At 31.6% G+C, this 6,341-nt stretch overlaps 1 long non-coding RNA gene across 2 annotated transcripts; it reads right to left on the bottom strand.

Moving 5' to 3' along the window:
* Positions 1-2,188: 2,188 nt before the first annotated feature.
* On the bottom strand, positions 2,189-6,101 carry LOC132283461 (uncharacterized). 2 transcript variants are annotated; one of them, XR_009472046.1, is made up of 6 exons: positions 5,809-6,101; positions 4,323-4,376; positions 4,091-4,144; positions 3,397-3,464; positions 2,757-3,316; positions 2,189-2,665 (listed from the first exon to the last, which is right to left on the bottom strand). It is a non-coding gene; the product is annotated as an uncharacterized LOC132283461 (long non-coding RNA). The 2 variants fall into 2 exon arrangements; XR_009472045.1 differs by lacking the exon at positions 4,323-4,376 and having other exon boundaries at positions 5,809-6,100.
* Between the last annotated feature and the right edge of the window lie 240 nt (positions 6,102-6,341).

Here is a 6,341-nt window from a genome sequence, read left to right as displayed (position 1 = left end):
ACGAATAAATAATTAAATAAATACATAATGAATGTCGAAAAAAAAGGACAAAGATGACATGGTCATCACAAATTTGTTAACCAACCTTGAGAAACAGCTATCCAATTTCACGGAAATTTGTACCTTTGCTTAAAGTCTAGCACAATATATTTGTCAATATAACATATTTCGACCATAATCAATATATATTTTCCTTCTTCTTCTTTTTTTCTTTTTTTTTTTTTTTTTTTTGTAATAAATCTTTACACTTTTTGAATTGTGTGTGTGTGTATATATATATACACACACACATATATGGTACCTTCTTTTGGAATATTTTATTTTTCTTTTTTGCTTCGTGTATTTGGCTGTAATGGGTCATTCTCTTCTGTTTTTTTTTTTGGAATATACTGTGGATTAGACTTGGAATTTTTGACAAAGGAAAGGGATGTTTTCAAAAATGTATAAATCATTATGTGTTTTGATGAGGTATGTATTCTAAAGTGATTTAATGAGATGTTATTAGATCTTTGGTATGGATGTGATTTAACGAGACTTTTCTAGATATTTTATATTTCAAAAAACTAAAAAATATTAAGAAATGAGAGAAGAGGCTTACACTTTTAGAGTATTAATTATAGATATGTATATTTGCATAAGTTTGCAGATGCCTCGATAGCAAAGTGGGTTAGTATCATTTTGGAGTTTACCTTGTAAAAAAAAAAAAATTTTGTTTTAGGATTTTGCAGTTTGCCTTGTATAAGTTTGTTTTAGGGTTTCTTTTGGAATAATTTAAAAATAAAACTTTATTTAATAACAAATAAAAAGAAAAGGTTATATATATATATATATATATATATATATATATATATATATATATATATATATATATATTCTAAAGTAAATAAGGTAAGTTTTATTTTTGTTGTATTAAAATTGAAAGCACACAAAAATTTCTAAGATAAAATTGATGATTTCAAACAGGAAAAAGAACAAATGTTATTTGCATATTTTTTTTTTTTTTCAAAAAAAATAAATAAATAAATGAGAGAAAAAAGAGGGAAAACCTAGGTTCAACAGATTAGCCCGTCCGACCTGAAATATTCAAGGTTGGAATATTGTCATAGGCCGACCCGACTCAACCTGACTTCAGATTAAAGTTGGATTGGAACCGAACTGAGCTGGGCCTGCCTAACTTCTACCCCTAGATATCACTATAATTAACCATGAATAATCGAAGGTTTTAGATCCCGTAAGATCACATCTTACTATAATTTATATAGTCTATAAATGGGGCCACATTATCCAAATATCAAATAATCTCTCACATCCTCGTAATGTTGGCTCATACGGTGAAAAAGTAGATAACCAAAATATAAAAATACCCAGTAACCACAATACTATATCCAAAGTTTCAAAAACATCTAACAAAAGCCAAACTCCATACTCCTCCAATCAAAGAACAATAACCTCTATATACAAACAAGTTTAAACATGTGTGGGAATTTGGAGATTAATTGATCTCCACATTCTTAGCAAATTCCCTTTGATGGCTTCAAGAATCCAAAAAAATTGCTTCAAAATCAAGTTTCATTACTATGAATCTAGAAAGCATGGACACGATGAGTATCATATTAGAGTTTATTGGCAAATAAAAATCACAAAGTTGTAAATAATCAAAAGAGCATAGATATAGTGTCTCCCCTTTGTCAATGATCATAATTGTCAAAATAACACATGTGAAGGTTAATTTTGTCCATTAAAATACTTAAAGAAGGTTAAAATCGTAAATACATCATTCAAATAAATTAATTCATAAGTGAAATGATAATAAAATACTTTTATCTTGATTTGTGGTTTCATTGTTCAATTTTGCAAACTAAAAAAGTGCCATTGTTCAAAAAGTACCTAAATTGTATTCACATTTTAACAACACAAATTGAAAATTGAATGTTTGCACTACATACACTTTCATTCTGCTTAGATTCTTGAACTCTAACTGTGTATACAACACTAGCACAATAATCATGTTAAATATTGCAACAATCATCAAAATGCACTTTCAACGGTCCAACTTTTCTTTGGTCAAATTAGACTAGTTTTGAGTTTTTGTTCGCCAATTCCCAAGTAATGAAAACTTGTTATAATTTGTATGTAGTAACCACTCTTTCTCAATCCATACAAGTTTGATCAATCTAGAAGGCACAAGTTAGAAAAGATAAAGATTATTACCAACAAGCAAATAATACGACAATCACGATCTATATGAGTATTTAGGCCTATGCTGTAAGTCATTTTTGTCAAAAATATACAAAAAGTGTAAAGACCGTTTTCTTGTAGAGAATGGTGCACAAATTTGATGCACTATAGAATTGCACTTGCACAGTGTTGGAAGAAAATAGAAAAATCGTACTCTAGAGATTTTATACAAACAATTAAACCATGTCAATAAACTCCCAATCGACGACTTGCAATCTTTCTCGGCAATAACCAGGCATATGAAATCGTATTCTCTTCTGAATATCATCATCTTTGAGTCGTTGATCATACCGTTGATCATTTTCCAGCTAAATCGACTTTCGGTTGTATAACTAAATATGCTAATCGATTGGCAACTTCATTTCCCGTCGGATATACGAACTCTACCATATACTTGTTGAATAGGGCTAGCAAATCAAAAATATCCCTGCATAACAATAATTTTTACACAAAAGCGAAAACTTAAATCTAAATTTAAAGTATAAATAATTTTAAAGCATAAATAATTGAAATCTAACCTATAAAGTTGCGAATACTCTTGTGGTACATGCTTGTTACGCCTTAGCACTTCAATAACATTCTTATCAAAACACTCCAATATTATATTCTCCACGTACGTGCCATGTTGCAACACTTCATCAAAATACGACAAATGCCAACTAATAATACTTCATTTCTAGAAGCCAGATTTGGAATAGAAATCAAATGCATTGTTGTAACAAGTCCTCGGAGGACTCCTCCAGTACTTCCTCTTATGGTACCATCACTCTCTTTGTTTACAAAGACATCAATATTCAGCTTGTACCATCCCTTGGGTGGAGCTATCCAAATAAAAACTATCACAGGGTGTTTCAGCATTGACCCAATAGATTTGTCCAAAACGCGAATACGTTCCTTAAGCAAATTCGAATACATCATACCTCTTTGCCTTACTGCGCATCCACATAAAGTCGATAACAGTAATGTATTTGAATTGGGAAGGCTTAGCCAAATCAACATTACCATACTGCATCGACCCTTCTCTTAAACTTTTGTTCAACCCTTGTTTATAGAACCGTCTGTAAAATCTTTACGAAGTCTGCCATTTAATGATCAAACACAAATTGGGAATTATGCCAGGGCTAGAGAAAGAAAATCACAAAAAGATGTTAAACTTACAATTGCGTTGAAGTTTGGAAACATCCATGTTCTGATGTAATGACCAAACACGCCAGGATGAACGATTCCTAAGGAGGCATAATATAAAAACATCATTGAAGGCAAAAATATAGTAACAAATAGCAACGAATATATAAAATATTTTAATCACATCAAGCCAAAATCTTCCTTGCTTATTTTAAAGTATCAGGTACAAAAATAGAAATGTTAATAAAAATTCCTTAAAGAGGTAAAATATAATCAAACTAATTTAAATCTTTGACAACATTTCAAGCTGTGAACAATATGCTTCCATTATGTACTTGTGTCTTATTTCTCAGAACTAGCACCAAAACAAAATTTAGTATGGAATCTGTTTTCGGGAATGAAAACAATAACTGACTGAAATTTGACCCTTGCAGCTGGGCATTAGTACTCTAGAGTATGGATGAGAAGTAATGTAACTCCTTGACTTCTCAAGAACCTAACATGTCTTGCTACAGTCCCATCTCTTATTGCAATACAAAGTCACTTCCCAAATTTTATAATATTAATTAAACTTTTGCAATCCTTCTCTAAAACTATCAAAAAGTTGCAGTAAATCCATTTGGGTAATGACTCCCTTACCATCTACATAAATTTATCAAAATGACAATAACCTTGTTTAAATAAAAATAAATAAAATAGAATAAATAATAAATACAAAATAACTTACTCTTTTTTCTGGCTCTACTCAATCCAAATTGTTTCTTCTTTGAAAGAATAAAACCTATATTAAAAGGGCAAAATTTAAACTAAATTTAAAAACATAGACTTAAATATTTAATTAGAAGCATTTTCATTCACATCTTAAAAAAAAAAAAAAAAAAGAAAGATGCAAAACATGAATAAAATAATATATGAGCAAAGATTTAATAGAAAGAAGAAGAACAAGAGGAGTTAGGTACCTAATGATTGAGGAGGCATGATCTGATATTTAGGGTAGAGAGAGAGAGTGGTGCCTTCAAAATCAGTTGACGGAGAGATGTATAAGGTTACAACAAAGATGGAGATGTGTCATGGAGATAAAAGGTGTAAAAACAGGGCCGAGAAGCCCTAGGCGAACTTTCAAATGTGAGGCCTTAAGTTTCACACGCACAAAAAAGAATTATAAGAGTGCAAAATTTTAACACGATGTTTTCAAATTCTATAGCTAATACAATTGTGCCCTTGTGCATTGTGCAAAAGACAACTAACTAATAACTATAAATTTATCACCACCAACAAATAATTGTGCGCCAGTATAGTGTGCATAAGACAGTTAACTAATAACTAGAAATCTATCACCACCAATAAATAATTGTGCTCATGTGTTGTGTGTTTAAGACAATAAACTAATAACTATAAATTTTTATCACCACCAATAAATAATTGTGCGCGTGTGCAATGTGCATAAGACAACTAACTAATAACAATAAATTTATCAATTAAAGAGTGCAAAATTTTCACAAGCGCAAAATAAAAAAATGAAGAGAACAGTTAAATGGAGAACAAAAAACTGCAGCTTCTTTTACATTCATTGTTTATATAGCTACTAAAATTTGATGATTACAAACTTGTAATACTGAAGAAGTAGGGGGACTATTAGGTTATATGTGGCCTCCACTATCATATATAGTGGAGGCCACAAATATTAATTTTTTTGGGAGCCAATAACTCGCAGTGATTAATTGATCAATGCTACAGAAGACCTGCGCAAATTAATAGAAAAAACCATTAACTTTTATTTTGTTAAAGCCTGCTCTTGATTTCCATGTTTTTGTACATTCTGATGGCAAGTGCTTTGACAATATTATTAACTGAAATTCTAGCTGAGCCAACTTCAAATAACATCAATAATGGTGGTATATATGTATCTTCATATAACAATAAAATAAAAATAAAAATAAAAATAAAAATACCCTTAATTTGGTACTTTTAATTATGAGCATAATTTAGAGATTGAAAAAGTTAATTATTACCTCAATCCACTAGAAGGGATCCTTAATTTTCGTGGGATTGAATGTGAAAATGCAAAAAATTATGAGGAAAAGGGGTATGGCTGCTGCTGTTGTGAGATTGGAGTGGACTTAGGGAGGGGGGAAAAAAAAAAAGTACCTGCCATAGATTATGGACTCGATCGCCATGAAAGATACATGTAGAAAGGCACACATTTATTAAAATACTAAGAGAACCATAGTATATTCATTCAGCTTTTGATAGCCATCACACACACAGTGACACACAAAACCCTAGCTACTTTTCACTATTGGAAGGCCCGAATCAAACGAACCAAAGTTAGAACAAATCAAATGATGAGATGAACGAAAGAAAGAAACATATATAAAAGATCGATTCATGCAAAAGGAGAGAGAAGAGAAGAGAAGAGAAGAGAGAGAGAGAGGATGGACATACCTTGTCACCTGAGGCGATAGCGGAGGCTGCGCCCTGCGGAGTGTCGAAGCAGATTGAGTCGTCTGAAACTTGCCCTAACTTATTTTTTATTTTTATTTTTTTTCCAACCCCTACTGAGGCCCTCTAAAATCTAAGGCCCAAGGCGGCCACGGCCGGCCCTGTGTAAAAAAAATGTACTAAGTGTGTGAGAAATGGAGAAGATGAGAGTGAGAGAGGACCGTAAATTGATGGAGAGAGAGAGAGAGAGAGAGAGAGAGAGATCGGGTAAGATTATCTAAGAACAGTCCGTGAACTGATGCACACATACATATATATATATATTTTGTATTCATCCAAAACATTGTTTACTTTTTGAAAAGGTCGTTTTAAAAATAAAAAATGCCAGCTATCATGAAAATGACGATGCGTGGGGTTTGGGTCAGATTTACTGTACTCCATCAGACAACTGGCGAAAGTGAATAAAAGCACTATTTTTACTGTATAAAAGCACTATACAGTCCTTCAACTGCTACGCGATATTTCCCATGCATTTT

The sequence above is a fragment of the Cornus florida genome, unplaced genomic scaffold (assembly GCF_030987335.1).
Source record: "Cornus florida cultivar Cherokee Brave unplaced genomic scaffold, ASM3098733v1 CherokeeBrave_3.0.0_Hap2_Chr11, whole genome shotgun sequence".
NCBI lineage: Eukaryota > Viridiplantae > Streptophyta > Magnoliopsida > Cornales > Cornaceae > Cornus > Cornus florida.
The sequence above is the reverse complement of the archived record's forward strand: the minus strand, read 5'-3'. Positions and strand labels throughout refer to the sequence as shown.